We start from the raw sequence: 17,659 nt of genomic DNA on the forward strand, positions 1-17,659 counted from the left end.
CGCTCCGGTGATCGTAAGAACGATGTCGTATCGAGACCAGAATCCCGTTCGGCTGACAGTCACGCTGCCAAAGATGTGCAAAGGTGCCCTCAAGAGGCGACTGGGAAATCACACCTCGGGTATGAACGTTCAACGGCTCCCAAACGGCGAACCGCAAATTCCCACTCGAAATCCACGTTACACACGCAAACCAGCTTAACGACTGGATGCGGTGAAATGGTTGGAGCGAGGTGAAAAGCCTGGAACGATGCGAAATCGGGAGCGAGGCAAAATGGCCGACGAGCCCGTACTGAAGGCGTACCTGCACTTCAACAATGATTCTCTTCGGAATCAACCGCAAAACCTGTCACGCAGGTTTTTCTGTCACGGCGATAACCACTCTGTCACAGGCATCCCTTTCCCAGGAAACCCAAAGTTCGTTTGTGACCCCCGTTCGCCAGCGTTTGCTCAAGACCTCAAAGCAACTCGGCTTCTTCTCCACCTCACTTGCTCCGCTTCTTCTTCCTCCTCTTCTTCATCCGGTTTTCTCTCGATCCGGTTTCCGGTTTCTTTTAAAACATTAATTTTTTTTACCTTTTGCAAACAGTTATTTCCATTTCACTTAAACGATAACAATAATAGTACATGGAACCAAAAATGCTTACAGTGGATGGAAACCACAACAACGGAAGTGACGAATCCGTAACACTTCTATGTCCTGTGGTTTTTAAAATACTTTTTATCTGTTAAAGGTTAAGATTGAATATTCTTCTTCTTCGTAAAATGTGAAATCAGGTTCTTCCTATCAAAATATTTAACTCTTATTCAGAAGGAAATCGATCCTGATTGCAAGGATGTGCTGCCTTCTTGAGTCACCCCTCAATCTTCAACTACTTGGTTATCGAGTGTCAGGATTTCTCCACCTGATTTTGTTGAAGACAAAGATGATGCCTTCACTTACACTGCAAAGATTGCAAATACTCCATACGATATTACCAAAAATGTTGGGATAGCACGCACACCCAAAGTTGAAATGAACCCTCCAAACCTGAAATTTGAAATTTTCCCGACATTGCTATAAACGGCACATCCTTTATATAGATATCTTATTAGCATATTTTAGACAACTAGCAACGGTACCCGCCCTACGGGCGGGGCTTCAATTGGGAAGCCAAAATGAAAAGGCAAAATATCAGAAATTGAAGGCAGAAATTTTGTGAATGTGAATGCTTCCTTGGACGTTTTCGTTAATGAGGCTTTCCGTTTGGGAGGCATTTTACCGGTTTATCTGAAACGGTACCCGCCCAGAAACACGTACCAGAGAAAACAAATCCTTTTGGCAATGGCCTCTCCAATATTGTACCCGTTTGTGACGTTTGTCACATTGTCCCCAGTACCCATTTGTGACGATGTTTTCATTGTGACGAAAATATTCGAATTATTATTCGAATATTCGACTTCGAATTTATTTATTCGTATTCATTCGAATTGCACGAATATGTGAATTGTGATTGTGTTTCATTGTGATGTTTGTGCGGCGACGGGCGGTGTGTACAAAGGGCAGGGACTTGATCAGCGCGAGCTGATGACTCGCGCTTACTGGGAATTCCTCGTTCGTGGGACACTGTCTCAAGCCCCAGTCCCCATCACGGATGGGGCTCAATGGTTTACCCGAGCATGACGGCGAAGGGCAAGGTACACGCTGGACCGTCCAGTGTAGCGCGCGTGCGGCCCCGGACATTGAAGGGCATTAAACGTTCATTAAAGGATTACGCAACGAAAAACATTACGAAATGACGTTATCACCGTCACGTCAAACACTACCGTGAACACATACATCGTCACAACATCGTCATAATGAGAACATCTTCACAATGAACGTTATGCGAACGCGAATGTTATGCGGGAGACCAAACGTGAGAATGCTGGAGACCAAAGCTGAAATTGGGAAAACTAAAGAGCCTATTTTACTCCTGGAGATCCCAGGATTACCCACCCAAAATGTCTTTGCGATCGGTTCAGCAGTTTTTACGGTACCTTCGAACAGACAGACGGACATTTGGTGAATTAATTAATAGTAAGATGCTGCGCTGCCGTCTCTGATTAGCTTTGATGGTGAGGGCCCTTTTAATATACCTATCGCAATGAAAACACACCTTGCCTTGTTTGTTCGAGATTGGTTAGATGCCAACATCGTGCAAAGCACCGATTTAAAACAAACTGAACCACACGGTGATGCCTTGGAATGCCACCTGTGTACCACAGTTACCACAAATCCTCCACCGAAATCATGCTTGCTCTGAAGGAGGAATGGTGTGTGATACTACACCTGACATCTCCCATCATTTTGGTACAAAGTGTGATACCTCATTCAAAATCGATAAACTCTTGTGGATAAATAACCCTGTGCATTCTCTTACTGTTCCAATACCCTCGGTAATACAGTACAGTGTACTTGCTATTAAGGTAGCAGGTTGATCTTAATCCAATAAAACCTGAGGCAGTGCTTTTATAAGGTAGTGCACTTTGACTCTCTCCAAAATGCGACCGAATCTCTGTCGATTACTTACTGACGATTGCTTGCTGCTTAGGCACCGAGGACGTCACCGCAAGTTTTCGGTGCTCAGCCTCACCTCACTGCAAATGGATTCTGGCCAGGTGCATTTGAATGTTAATGGGTTTTTTTGTTTTGTTTAGGCCTTATTGCGTCAATCTTTTTTGAAGGACTTTGATCTGTAATCTTGGTTGCTCGGTGTCATTGCAAGAGCTTTCAGAATTGTGTGCGTCCACTTGCCGCCATTACACAAGGTAAGTGGCTTTCAGATGGTTTTATCATAAACATGGTCAAATGCTCCCAAAGCCACGTGCACTTAGTAATGGCGGCTATGAGGAGTGGAGCTCGTGCTTGATGTTTTGGACAAAATAAATCACCCGAGGTTGTTGTCAACATAAGGTTTCTTCTCCCATCATAGATGCACGAAAATGCTCATACCTGTGCGCACACACTCCCGGGCTGCTTTGTCACGTGACTTCCGCTTTGCCAAACTTTCACCCACCTCGATATTGCTTCCGGCGTCAAGAGGATTTGTCTCTACACAGCTTTTGATTGGTCAGCTTTGCACCTCTTGCTTTCAATGATACTGTGTTGGTGAATGACGCTCGGGTGCCACTGGCCAATGGGTTCGATGTCAGTTGGTGCCATATCATTCATCTCCTGGATATCTGTGCCATCCCAAGGGGCTGTCTTGTCATGTCACTGCAAAAAATGGCGCATTCTTCTGAGGTCAAGTACACTGCCTGGAAAATACATGCTCAGGTACCAACTTTGCCCACTGCCATTGCTTTGCTTTGTTCACAGTGTGCCTTGGCTATTGCTTGTGTAAATCCGGCTTGTCCTCACCGGGCACGATCTCTTTGGCACTTTACCTTTCGAAGGGCTTACGTTTGGGCCTCTGAAATAACATGCTTTATGTCTGGTCTTTTGCCAGGTAAAAGAGTTTAAGGATATGCTACTTTTTCTCAATTTATTATCGCTCTAATCTTGCAAATCTTCCAAACTTTCTGCCACTTACTACTCTTAGCTGAGAAATGTTGGCTTCCAATAGTATGGACCATTATCTGAAGAAAGTTACTTGAAAGTTTGAAACTATAACTTGCAAATTCTCTGAGCGAAAAGGATTGTGTTGCAAGCTGAAGCACACTGTGTTGTTTCAGCGGTCTTAGTGCCAACCACTAAAACCTGTTCTCAGCCTTTTGTTTGGAGAATGATTGGCAACAGGCCTTTGCATGCAACTTTCACAAATTCTATTTCCATATTCAATCCATGTTGACATCACATTGCATGGAACTGAGAGAGAAGTGGTGTCTGACAGGATGGTGTAGAAGCAGAGCAGTTACCATTCCGGTGTCAAATGTAGGTTTGATCATCGGCCCTGTTATAAATTGTTGGGTTGGTTCTTCGCAGGCATCACAAAGTGTGCCATACCTTGGATGGATGTTGAGGTTGGTATACGTATCGTCTGCTAGCATTAGCTGGCGGATGTTAAAGATCCCATGGTGTCTTTCACAAAGAGTAAGCGAGAATAATTTCCAAATTTCGGGTAAAATCTGCTCCAGGCAAACGTCAGGCCTGACCAGCCGGTTCGTGAAGCTCTTGAGTCGAACTTAGCTGCTCCAGAAGCCAACCACACGAGAAGGCTGGATTAATTGGGGCCCATTAAATAAGTAATAGCCATAGTGAGACAAGTGTGGTGGCATTTGGTTTAGATTTGGTTGTCATTTCCCTGTTTACCAAAGTAAAAAATAAATATACCTTGTGTGAAGGCACACAAATGACTCCCTGAGAAGTAAACTGGGCCATCGCACATCCAGGGATAAATTGAGTTACGTGCACTAAAGTAATCTATCAACGTCGGTTCTACCTTGGGTGTTGGTGGTAGATTTAAACAAAGCGATTGAGGCTGAAACTGATCTTTGTTCAACGAGAGTTGAAAGGGATTCAAAATATGAACCAAAACTCAGCCTTATGCTGAAATCGTTTAAATTCATTTTTTCCCTCATCAATCTACACTCAATACCCCATAATGACAAAGAGAGAACAGGATTTAGAAAGTTTTGCAAATTTATTAAAAATAAAAAACTGAAATATCACATTGACATAAGTATTCATACCCTTTGCTATGACACTTGAAATTTAGCTCAGGTGCCTCCCATTTCTCTTGATCATCTTTGAGATGTTTCTCACCTTGATTTTGTTTCTCACCTTGATCACACCTTGATTGAAGCCCACCTGTGGTAAATTCAATTGATTGGACATGATTTGGAAAGGCACACACCTGTCTATATAAGGTCTCACAGCTGACAATGCATATCAGAGCAAAAGCCAAGCCATGAGGTCGAAGGAACGGCCTGCAGAGCTCAGAGACAGGATTGTGTCGAGGCACAGATCTGGGGAAGCCTACAAAAAAATCTCTGCTGCATTGAAGGTTCCCAAGAGCACAGTGGCCTCCATAATTCTTAAATGGAAGAAGTTTGGAACAACCAGGACTCTTCCTAGAGCTGGCCACCCGGCAAAACTGAGCAATCCGGGGAGAAGGGCCTTGGTAAGAGAGGTGACCAAGAACCCGATGGTCACTCTGGCTGTGCTCCAGAGATCCTGTGTGGAGATGGGAGAAACTTCCAGAAGGACAACCATCACTGCAACACTCCACCCATCTGGGCTTTATGGCAGAGTGGCCAGACAGAAGCCTCTCCTCAGTGAAAAAAACATGGCTTTAGAGAAAATTGCGAGTTATTTGAAAAAATTGCAAGGGTGCCAATATTTTTGGCCACGACTGTGTGTGTGTGTGTGTGTGTGTGTGTGTGTGTGTGTGTGTGTGTGTGTGTGTGTGTGTGTGTGTGTGTGTGTGTGTGTGTGTGTGTGTGTGTGTGTGTATATATATATATATATACACACACCTGGTGTTGGCCTGATGGTTAGGGAGGCGGGCGTAGGATCCTAAGATCCTGGTTTCGAATCCCTTTCAGCTGTTGAATTAATACCAGGTGGGGTTGACTCAGCCTGTCATCCTTCCGAGGTCGGCGAAATGAGTACCAGGGTACTGGGTCCTCTCTCAAGGAGGTTGGTGGCAGGATTTACACTCCGGCTGCTGTAAAAACACCTCATTCCGCAGCACACACCGTGGTGTGTGTCGGGAATGTGCTGAGGAGTCGTCCAAGGACGCAGCGATGTGCTGATCCAGTGTACGCTCCCATATGGCATATATATATATATATATATATATATATATATATATATATATATATATATATATATATATATATATATATATATATATATATACATACACACATACATGGCTGCAATACTGTGTATCCCAAGTGTTACATCTGAGTGGGAAAAATAAAGTTTCAGGAAACGGTATACTGTATTATGTTGTTCTGTATATATTGGAGTATCCGAGTTTGAAGCATCAGACCAGGTACTTGCCTTGTTTTCCCCACAATGGTGATGGAAGACACATCACTCGCTCTAAATCTTAACGCTACAGCATACAATGACATTCTAGACGATTGTGTGTTTCCAACTTTGTGGCAACAGTTTGGGGAAGGCCCTTTCCAATGCCCCCGTGCACAAAGCGAGGTCCATACAGAAATGGTTTGTCTTGATTTGTCGAGATCAAACTTTATTTGTCGAGAACAATGGCAAAATTGATTTGTTGAGATCGGTGTGGAAGAACTTGACTGACCTGCACAGAGCCCTGACCTCAACCCAATTGAACACCTTTGTGATGAATTGGACCGCCGACTACGAGCCACGCTTCATCGCCCAACATCAGTGCCCGACCTCACTTATGTTCTTGTGGCTGAATGGAAGCAAATCCCCGCAGCAATGTTCTAACATCTAGTGGAAAGCCTTCCCGGAAGAGTGGAGGCTGTTATAGCAGCAACGGGGGAGGGGGGGGGGGGGGGGGGGTACCAACTCCATATTAATATGGGACCAACTAATGCCCATGATTTTGGAGTGAGATGTGTCTCCACTTACTTTTGGTCATGTAGTGTATCTAAAGATTGTTCCCTTTCATATCGATTGGCGTGAAAATTTACATTTTTTGCTGATTCTATGATTTAAGGTTGTAAGTCGCTATCAAGGTTGTTTAGTCTAATGGTTTCAATTAAACCTTCTTATTAGTCCCCCACCCAGAGGGGACTATCGGTTTGCTCTGTTTGTCTGTCCCACCTTTGGTTTTTCAGACTTTTTCTCCTTACCCTCTAACTTATTCAACTGAAACTTGGTAGGGGACATGTATTGCAAAGCAGTTCTCCTTCTTGTTTCTTCCTTTTTTTTTACCAGCCACAATTATTCCCACCTGTGTGGTTGGTCGGAGGGGGGAACGATACTGGCCTAAATCTTTCTAAATCAGCTGGTCAGGCCTGCTGTTTTACTGTGGTAGGAATTTGTAATTGTCTATGGTACCAGCGATAACTCACCTACTCTTCACAAAAGACACCATGGTATCTTGAACGTCGATCAACAATCAGCACTGGTAGACCGTCCTATGGTTTAACATCTTGCCGATGGATGGAGAACACGTCCCCCCTCTTCCCCCACCCAGCATCTGAAACACGAGGCATGTGAAACCCAGCATGTGAAAAACAGTTTATAGCTGGGTCAGGATTCAAACCCAAGCTATGCAGCTCAGAGACGACTGCGCATACCTCTAAGCTATCCTGCAAGCCGTTTGTGAATGCTCAATTAAAAGAAATCGTTTCTGTTTATTGCCAATTAATTATTTAGTAACTATTTCCCGCCTTTTTTCTTCATTTCCCAATGGCAAACTTGATTTTTCACAACTGCATGGGGCAAAGATCAATAACCTTTGCATTGATACTATCAAGGTCAGATGAAGTAGAAAGCCTGGTGCTGGCTTAACGGTTAAGTTGGCTGCCTTAAGATCTTAGGGTCTTGAGCTAGAGCACCTAGAGCACCCAGCATGTCATTCCTCTGAGGTCGGCAAAATGACTTGTCATCCTTCTTTGGCTGGCAAAATGAGTACCAGCTTGCTGGTAGCAGGGGCACTGCATCAGCGGCACTGTTGCACTACTAATAATGATGCAAACAGCAGCTGCATACAAAATGTATATAGATGAAGTAGAAGGGTCAAAATTACAATCAAGATTTAGCTCTCGGCCTTTTGACAATATGCTTGAAGTAAATTCTATATTTTTTACGGAATAGTTTTATTTTATTTGAGGGTGACATCGGAGGCTTGATGAAACGTATTGATCAGTTTGGTTAACATAGAGCATGTTATGACAAACATTATTGATGCATTCGGTGATATTGTGAGCCGCGTGAAAAACGGAACCACTATGAATTCGACATGGAATCGTAGAAACAGAAACACCGTAGACTGATGTCACTGTTGCCGTGTCCTGCAGGGAAAATATTGTCTGAACTTGGTGCCCCAAACAAATCGGAATTTTTTTATTTTGAGTTCAGGAAGATAGCAACAGATTGATATCGGGTTTTCATGAAGCAGAAATTATCATTTGAGGAAAAGAATAGCTTCTGTGCGAATACTGCCAGATCTTTTGCAGCCAATCCGTGTCCCACATCTGGTACAAATACTCTGAGACATGACAGGTTATCAATAAATCAATGGTGAATGAATCGTTCGAAATTTCAGCTGATAACACGAGCAGCACATTGCCCCTGTTGAATGGTTTATTTATTTTTCTGAACAGTCTCCTTGTACGTCAACATGTTTGTTGATATTGGCATTTGATAAGTCGTTGGCGATAGATTGAGCTTAAATGGAGGCCTATCGTTGCGGTCATAAAGACAGATCCTCCATTAAGAAGAACCACCTTTAGAGGCCATTTTTCCCGTAGAGCAGGGGCTTTTTTCGGGCACCGTGGTCCCCTTTTTGAAGCAATATTTTTGGGCCGGATACCCTTCCTGCCGCCAACCTTGTTTAGTCGCCTCTTGTGACACACAGGGAATTACCAGTGAACTGGTACTCAATTTGCCGACCTCGGAAGGATGACAGGCTGAGTCAACTCCCCTGGCGTTAATTCAACGATCGACCGGGATTCAAACCCTTGATCCTAGGATCCCAAGCCGGCACCCTAACCGCTAAGCCAACACCAGGCTCAGATCCTCCATGAAGAAAACAATGGAACTTAGTAAAACGTCATAGGCATTGAGCATGTTTACTGGAAAATTATTCCTGACCAAGTCAAGAAGAATGCCGACTTTACCAAATTTCGAGTGAGTGCTGCGTTCACCGAAATTAGCAAAAGACCAGATGCCTTCAGAAATGGCCGCAACCAATACGGAAGTTGATCGATGATGCATCATCGATGCATTTGTGCCCGTTTGTGTATCAGTAACTGTTGCCACAGAATGTTGCTGGTGCCTTGTGAGTTGTTTCCCGTTGCCGTGACCTGACCTTACAATTGCCTCACCCATTTTTCCAGGTTGGCAAGCAGCTGCAAGTGGCCCGGGCTTGGCTTGACGGGAATTATGCCATCTGGTGCCAGGAAGTACGGCGCCAAAACAATCCAAGCAGCCCTTGGCACAGCCTGGTGCATTGCTGGTGTGTCCCTTCCATACCTCACTTTCCGACTGCTGATCCACTCTGTGGCAACCCCTCGTGTGCCAACGCCTCGTCTGCTCCACCTCTCAAACGAGATAACGAGGTGCCTTTGCTTACAAAAACAGTAACCGGGTGAAACCACGTGGCCCTCCCGTAAACTGCTTAATGGAATTGATGACCTTCACCTTCACGTTCACAATCACTTGCTTCCGATATCATCCGGTTTCACTTGATTTCTTATGGTTTTATTTTGTGAGTAACTTTTTGTCCTTTTCCTGTTCTTCTTCTTTCCTCTTATTTTTTTCTTCCTAAATCATGGTAGCACCATTCACCTTTCCCTCCTGCGACAATGATGGTGACAACCTCCTCCTCTTCCCTCACCTTTTCCACCAGAGCAGAACTTTCCTCATTTGTTTTTCTTCTTATGTTACTTCCTCTTCATATTTGTGGCTCATCTGTTTATTTTTATCATTTCCTCTTCCTTTTTGTTTTTCCCGTTTCTGTATTATTTTAATATTTTGCCCTGCGTGTTGATATCACTTGTGTTTGTAAGTATTGATACGATTTGCAATTACATTCCATTCACACTTGTTTTATTTTCTCAGTTGAGCTTCACTTTATTCAAAGTTTGCGATTCAATAAAATTCATGTTCTTCCTCCCTTCTCTTTCTTCCATCCTTCCTCTTCTTTGAGTTCTTCCTGGTGCGCACCCGAGGAGCGTTTGCTACACGACCGTCGCTCTCTTTTCTCGGAAACTGGTTTCACATGGTGAAGTAGATACAGCGACATCTTGTCTAGCACCATATGAAATCGGTGTTCTTGGAGACGAGATATCATCATGGAAATTTAAGGGGAAAGATGAACATAAACCATGGTACCTAACCGTGTTGTTTCTCTTTTACGTTGACGCCATGACCTTTACAGTCTTGTGATCCGGGTAAGTCTCTAATTCCCATTGGCTGTTTCTTGTCCTCAAATGTGATTTCCTGATATTTTGTGTGACATTTATCACTCTACTCTCAAGTTAAAGACTACGGAGAGTGAAGGATGGGTGGGTTTTAATCTTGAGCACCAACAGTGCTTAGCACTAGTGAAGAGTTGGGTACATTCGGCAATGCATATACCACCACAACTGGCATAGCACCCACCGATGTGAAAGTTTATTGTTTGCTCTGTTTCCTCTGGTTTGTGGTGAGATATTTTTTGTTTGCACACCAGCAGCCATGGTGCTTCGGCCTTGAAGCTTTCACTGTTCACAAACAATATACGCTGGACCTCTGCTTGGGAGTGAAACCGTTCCGCTTCTCTGGCCCTCGTCTGATATGACTGATTTCTTTTGGTGTTTAGAGTGTGTGTTGCTCAATCTAGCACCATTTGAAATCAGTTATGTAGCGAGGGCGTTGCCTTCAATAGGAAACCGCTGCTGGTTTTCCATCTTGCCTCTCGACCCTGTAAGGTGAGGAGTTTGAAGCATTCTTACTCATCGACACCACACCCCTTCACAGCTCAAGGGTCGGCAGGATGCAATTGTGGGTGCTGCATGCAGCTACTAGCATGGAAGACCTTTTCTATCTGCTGAATACCACTGAATTATTGCTGCTCGGTTCATTGTGAGAACTTGAGCCAGATACTAAACAAGACAATTACAAACTGGATACGAAAGTGAGAGGGAACCTGACCGCCACCTTGTTGAAGCGTTTCTTGGCAATGGCACCACTGAAACAAACATTATCAAAGTGGCAGGGGTGTGGTGGTGTGGAGGGGGTGAAGTGGTGGATGACTCCTCTGATGGTTCTTACAATGTGCCATAGTGCAAACATTAAAATAATTTGAAATTATCAGCGTTTTCAAGCATAACTCACCTCTCATTTATCTTGGCATCCAATGTGGAGACCACTCCACTTTGTCAGGGGCCCAATGACGTCTGAAGACAAACTTTCATCATACCTCCAAATCTGTGCCGCTACATGCTTACAGCGCTTTGACATTTAGACCTTGTATTGCCAAATATTTACACCGGTATTGTTGCTACAGCTATTGTAAACATTTACTCTGTCATGGAATATTTCCAGGGATGCTTGAATGGCTTTGTTTCTTGCAATAAAAGAAAAGTCATGGCGTTGCACACTATTCCGTGAACTCCGTTGCGTTTCTTACAAAAGCGAGCAGTTGTGAAAGAATCGTCATCATGTACCATGCATGTGCTATGCAGAGCGTTGCTGCTGCCGAAGGAGTTACTAGGCTACAACCCTGGTCGGGTCACCACACCGACCCAGGAAGTCAGGGCGGGAATTTGGAATTTGTTCAGGGTGCTGGTGATAGCTCCGCCAACTAATGTCGCCCAGTATGGAAGACCTTTTCTATCTGCTGAATACTACAGACTTATTAGCACACACCTTGATGGATCGCCCTGCCTGTGAAACACTGGGATGCCAGTTTATAGCTGGGTCGGGATTCAAATCCTGGCTAGACAGCTAAGAGACGTGTGTGCGTGTGAAAGAATAACAACCAGAATAAAGAGGCAAGTTTTCAAATTGATTAAATAACATTGTAAATTGCTTGCGATTGTGCATCTTTTGATAGTTGAGAAACATTTGATTGCTCAAATGTCTGAAAGCGATTTTACAGCAGTGATTGTGTAAAATTGTGCCCAAATCGTCCTTGGCAACGCTTCGACCTTGACTTTGAATTTCCCCTTTTAAGAGCAGGTTGAGGGCAGTTCTCACGTCCGCATGTGGTGGGTGCGTTTCTATCAGAAACCTCTCGCACTCTTCCCTCCATTTGAAACGTGCGTGCCATTTAACATTGCAGCTGTGCTGGCATGGAAACTACCCCAGTGGTACGTATGAAGACTTGCATAATGGACCTCACCCTAAATGACATCATGCTGTGTTTACGTTGGTTAAAAACTAATAATGCCTGGTGAAACTGAATATTATACTGGCCTTTGAATGCTCTGAAGATGTATGTCATCTGGTATCATTACACTATGATAACTTTTGAAAATTGTATTATTTTATGAAGAAATGTGGCAGGATATAACTTTGGTGATACATACTGCGTAATGTTGGCAGATGGAACGCCCGTTTAATGTCCATTCGAGGGGACGGTACACACATTTATGAATCCCCCTGCCTTGAAGCATTTGAAACCTCGTTGCTAATGTGTTGATTTCACCATGCCAAAAATGGCGGCGGCCGTCACTAACCGGAAGTGATGGAATGTTGTCCTCCCCCCTATTCTAAAAAAAAAGGCTTATCACTTTATGATTGAGAAACAACTTATTTAAATTGAATGTTATATTATGAACATGATTCGGACATGCATAGGAAGACGAGTCTGTCGTTTTACCATACCTTGGCTCTGAATTTGTCCTGATTGCACATGCGCAGAGAGGAGCGAGATTTATATATATATATTTGTATACAAGATCGAGCCTCGTGTAAGAGCTAACATTGATCACAAAAAGACAAACTGACTTTGAACAAACTGACCGACAAACAAATGAAAAATCGGTCAGAGACCGAGGACTTGCCGGAATGTACTTTTTTATTGGCCATTGAGGACAAATATGGCGGCCGAACCACGTGACCGATGACGTCATCATTAACGTATTTTATTCCCCATGGAGAGTTCTTTACAATGAGCCATGTCTCAATTTTTTCTGTTCAGCACTTTTGGAGATATAGTGGTGCAAAGTTTTGCCGTTTTTCCAAGATGGCGGCCGACCACGTGACATATGACGTCATCATTAACATATTTTATTCCCCATGGAGAGTTCTTTACAATGAGCCATGTCTCAATTTTTTCTGTTCAGCACTTTTGGAGATATAGTGGTGCAAAGTTTTGCCGTTTTTCCAAGATGGCGGCCGACCACGTGACATATGACGTCATCATTAACATATTTTATTCCCCATGGAGAGTTCTTTACAATGAGCCATGTCTCAATTTTTTCTGTTCAGCACTTTTGGAGATAGTGGCGCAACGTTTTGCCGTTTTTCCAAGATGGCGACCGAACCACGTGACTGATGACGTCATCATTTACATATTTTATTCCCCATGGAGAGTTCTTTACAATGAGCCATGTCTCAATTTTTTCTGTTCAGTACTTTCGGAGATATAAAGGTGCAAAGTTTTTCGGTTTTTCCAAGATGGCGGCCGAACCACGTCACCGATGACGTCATCAATTGGGCACAGTCTATTCCAGGGCAAGACCAATATGTGTGCAAAGTTTGGCGATTCTACGTGCAACGGTGTAGACGCAGTGCTGCAAACAGACAGACAGACAAACAGACAGACAAACAGACAAACAAACGAACAGATCAACATACTTGCCGGAAATTTTTTCCGGCAAGTAACAAACAAAAGACAAAAAGACAAACTGACTGGCTTTGGGGGAGGAGGCATGGGAAGGGGGGAAAATTTAAGTCTCAGGGAGTCATGGATATGGGGAGTCATGGGGGGTCATGGGAAGGGGGAAAATAATATTTTTACTCTGTCTGTCTGTCTGGCAGTCAAACAAAATTGAAAATCATTACAAACAGGAAACTAACCCTAACCATAACGACGTTATAAAGGACACAGTGGCATATGAGGGTGTGGTGTATGTGAGGGAGTACAGTATACCAATTGACGCTGTATTCTATGGTGATCAATAAAGCCTCCATTTCCTAAACTGTGACTCAACGTCGTTTTATTACAATGTGTAAGGGTAATGTATAAAAGGCTTCAGTAATGATAACCCTACGAATTTTCTTTTTAATGATCTTTAAAACCATTATTTTATTAAAAGTGAAGTACAGTATATATTTGAACACTGTGCGTGGTATCGTGTTATATGAACTCTCTAGTTATTGTTTTGTAATGATCTATATATTTCATCTTTCACACGAATGCATTTATTATTTTGTAATCATGTACACAAGATGCTGGGAATCCATGATATAAAAGGAGCTCGGTCTCGTCGTGCCTCCATGCGTGCGTCCGTCCGTTCGTGCATCCGCTCCTGCAACAATTGTCCTATAGGGGATTTATACGCCACAGCCATGAATTCCGATCACCATCTTTTTATCAATCAGATGCTAGGCAATCTGCAAACATTATGATATAGTTGAGAAAGGTGAGGATAGATGGGCTGGTTTTAATTTACATTAAAACAAAAACTCTTCCTCCTCCATCTTCTTCTTCACTTAGTCACATTGAATCCCGTTTCTCATATCGATTGGATTCATAAAGGGTGAAATTTAATTTTTATTTATTCTCTCTGAAAACCTGTCGGGCAAAACACTATACCATCTATTTATTACATAAGCAGAAATGGAACATTTTCCTCTTCCCTCTGCACTGTATTCTCCATAAGTGAGGGTTGACGACTATGACAACTCCCCTCACTTCCTCCTCCCCTCCTCACCCTTCTCCCTCCCTTTCCCCTCCCCTTCCCCTCTTGTCTCTCCCCCTGTCAATATTCCCGTCAGCGAAGCGACCGCGTTGCCTGGCAACACCGGGTACCTTTGCTCGTCTTCTCTGAAATGTTCTCTGCACTCTCTTCGGTGGATTTGTTTCAATGTACGTGTAATAAATAAAGATCAACTGCTTGAAATTGCAGTCAAAAAATCAAAAATGAAATTGCTCTTTCATTTTTAATAGCTGTAGAATTTTTTTTGAAATGAACTTTTTATGAACATTTAATGTCCACTGGAGTGCATCAAACGCCCCGTTTTTGAAAAATATTCTCATATTGATCTAGTCAATGTTTTTTATTTTGTTACACTAGTCCTAGTGTTACACTTACACTAGCCCATTTCTATAAAATATTTTGAATTTTCGATTTTGTTTCGCCCCCCCCCCCCCCTCTCCCACCAGGATCGGGTAAAATTGGGCACCACCACTAATGGGTTGCTATGGCCAAATGTGAAAAATTTCGGATTTCCTAAAATTAAGAATGCTTTCTTATGGTAATTCAGGGTCACTGATTCTAAAAATGACCTCTAAACGGTGGTGGGATCAAAATTGGGGAAAAAATCGTTACTTAGTAATAAAAAAAGAATAGTTCTTCAATTTTTTAAATTATTCTCTCTTTGAAACCTGACACATTTCGTTGTTTTCTCTTTAATCACTTTCATCATTGCTGCTGGCTGCCGCATCACTGTCGTCTGCCAACGAAATGATGGAACTATAACAGCACCAATTTGCTGTACCTTCTGCTTGCGCCGTTCTTCCTCTCACGAACCTGGCGACGGTGCACCTTCTGCTCCAGGACCTTGTCACAGGTCCCGAAAGATGCTATGCGGTCAGTCTTAATCGACTCCAGGAACAGGTGATCCTCTGGGTTCGCGACCAGCTGCTCAACGTTGGCCAGCCATAACCGGAAGGTCACATCCAGCCATAACCCGGAAGGAAGATGGGGGGGGGGGGGGGGGGGAGGTGAAATTACATTGTATTGAAAAAGATAATTTTGCTGGGCTGAGCGAGGGGAACATTTTTTGTAGGAGCTTCTTTTTGTCATAAATTCTAAAGACTATTCTAAATATAGACAAATAATGCTCCAATATACTTGAGAATAAGTACTATGGTGAAAAAAACTTTTGCTCAAAACTCAATATTTATGTTAATTATAATATCTCATGATACAAATCCAATTGACTGAAAAGCAAACATTGCATATAATGAAATAAATGGCATAATGATCTTAACAAATCATTTGTTCCTACGTAAACTGCAACGACAAGCATTTGGCCAACAAAGTTGACGTGTGACGTCACTGCAATTGTCATTAATTTATTTGAATAAGTTATATAATTGTTTATCATTTCTAAATCATTACGATTCATATACAGATGTTGATTCGTATTAATTTCAAACTTATCAGACTAAGCATTGTCCCTGTCGAATTATTATGGTGTAGCGACCCATGGGTCCCCCAAAGCTCGAGACCAGCAACAGAATCTCCTAACCCAAGCCGGTGACGTAACCGGCGGCCAAACCGCGGCGCCGAGGTTATAATCCTTTGCACCTGTCGGTCACATGACCACCAAAGCGTGCCTCGCCTGAGAGGCGTGGCTTTGGTTCTGATGTATGCTTTTTGGTTTGGATATACGTATATATGCGAACCCGATAAACGGGCTTTCAGAGTTCCCGAGATGATTATACAATAAACATCTTCTCGCACGAGTTTGTGTCTTGTCCGTCACTTCGTCCGTCTCAAGCAGGAGCGCTGCTCCTTCAGTCATAAATAAGGCACCAATTACGTCATCGTTAACAACAGTTATTCCCCATGCGGAGTTCTTTACAATGAGCCACCTTTCAATTTTTGCGAATGAGTGGTTTTGGAGATATAGAGGTGCAACGTTTTCGATTTTTCTCCAAGATGGCGCCTGTATCACGTGACCTATGACGTCATAATTATCATTAAAATATTCTACAGGAGGAGGGGGTTCTATGGTGAAAATTACGTGTCAATCGGACCAACAATTGCAGAGAAAATAAAAATTCATACTGATCGGATCAAGCGTTGTACTTGTCGAATTATGACGTCATAATGAAGGCACCGATTACATCATCATTAACATATCTTATTACCTCCGCAAACAAAGGTATATGGAGGTTATGTTTTCATCCGTTTGTGAACAAAATATCTCAAAACGTTGTGGATGGATTCGGACGAAATTTGGCAGAGGTAGCATTTGTGATAAGGACGAAATGTTTAGATTTTGGTGAAGATCCGGATTCGGATCCGGCTACTAGAATTTTAAAAATGATTCTTCACCATTGGGAGATAGGGCAAAAAATGCTAAATAGCAGGATATCTCAAAAGGTTGTGGATGGATTAGGACAAAACTTGGTGGAGCAGTTGGGTGTCTGACAAGGAAGAATCGATTCGATTTTGGTGAAGTTCTGAATATGGTTTCGGATATGGGAATTATTAAATTTATAAGTGATTCTTCACCTTTGGGAGATAGGGCCAAAAACGATACATAGCAGGATATCTCAAAAAGTTGTGGATGGATTTGGACGAAACTTGTTGGACATGTTGTGTGTGTGACAAGGAAGAATCGATTCAATTTTGGTGAAGATCCGGATCCGGATCCAGCTAGAAGAATTTATAATTGATTCTTCACCATTGAGTGAAGGCCGCGATTGTGGCCAAGCAGGCGGAGGTTTACTCTCTACTGAGTGCCGTTCTAGTTGTAAATGTAATTGTTGCACATTTTACGTTTAAAATTCTTTGAAATGCTCTCTTTGTTTGCATGTGTTCTGGGCATGGCCACATCTTTTAAGTTACAAGCTCCAAACTCGGGGTACAAATACAAATTTGTGTGTGGGATAACATAGGCTATGTGGCTGTGGCCTCACTTGTGGATGTGTGGGGCGGGGGGGTGGGAGGCATAAATTTATCTGTGTAAATGTGTACTGTGTAGCGCCACCTAATGGTGGTGGCAGAGGTTAGGTGAAATTTACATGATATTTATAATATAACCAAGGTGGTGAAAATGACATATCTATACCTATAAAAGGCAAAAATCTGTCTTTCCCCCCTCCCCTCCCTTACCCCCCCCCCCCCTCATGTCCTCTCCCCTCCA

At 43.0% G+C, this 17,659-nt stretch overlaps 2 long non-coding RNA genes across 5 annotated transcripts in view; both read left to right on the forward strand.

Moving 5' to 3' along the window:
* Positions 1 to 9,736, forward strand: part of LOC137440032 (uncharacterized) — a 99,851-nt gene extending 90,115 nt beyond the window's left edge. For 2 of the 3 annotated variants that reach the window (XR_013621497.1, XR_013621496.1), the window contains one exon: positions 8,962 to 9,736. This is a non-coding gene — a long non-coding RNA (uncharacterized LOC137440032). Of the gene's footprint in view, positions 1 to 2,676; positions 2,788 to 2,951; positions 3,296 to 8,961 lie in introns of all 3 variants that reach the window. The other variant, XR_010987038.2, reaches the window with a different exon arrangement.
* Positions 9,737 to 10,467: 731 nt separating this feature from the next.
* Positions 10,468 to 16,250, forward strand: LOC137440021 (uncharacterized). 2 transcript variants are annotated; one of them, XR_010987036.2, is made up of 2 exons: positions 10,468 to 11,919; positions 15,262 to 16,250. It is a non-coding gene; the product is annotated as an uncharacterized LOC137440021 (long non-coding RNA). The 2 variants fall into 2 exon arrangements; XR_010987037.2 differs by having other exon boundaries at positions 10,474 to 14,645.
* Positions 16,251 to 17,659: the final 1,409 nt, after the last annotated feature.

Source organism: Myxine glutinosa, chromosome 1 (genome assembly GCF_964187855.1).
Source record: "Myxine glutinosa chromosome 1, kmMyxGlut1.1, whole genome shotgun sequence".
NCBI classification, from domain to species: Eukaryota; Metazoa; Chordata; class Myxini; order Myxiniformes; family Myxinidae; genus Myxine; species Myxine glutinosa.